Genomic DNA, 340 nt, shown 5'->3' with positions numbered 1-340 from the left:
TTTAAGAATCTTCCTGTTGAGGATAGATTCAAAAACTTTAGATAGGCAGGAAATTAAAGCAATAGGACGGTAGTTTGAGGGATTAGAACGGTCACCCTTTTTAAGAACAGGTTGAATGTAGGCAAACTTCCAGCATGAAGGAAAGGTAGATGTTGACAGACAGAGATGAAAGAGTTTGACTGGGCAAGGTGCAAGCACGAAGGCACAGTTTCGGAGAACAATAGGAGGGACCCCATCAGGTCCATAAGCCTTCCGAGGGTTTAGGCCAGCGAGGGCATGGAAAACATCATTGCGAAGAATTTTAATACGTGGCATGAAGTAGTCAGAGGGTGGAGGAGAG

This window comes from Scylla paramamosain, chromosome 18 (assembly GCF_035594125.1).
Source record: "Scylla paramamosain isolate STU-SP2022 chromosome 18, ASM3559412v1, whole genome shotgun sequence".
Lineage (NCBI taxonomy): Eukaryota > Metazoa > Arthropoda > Malacostraca > Decapoda > Portunidae > Scylla > Scylla paramamosain.
Note: the sequence above shows the minus strand (reverse complement) of the source record.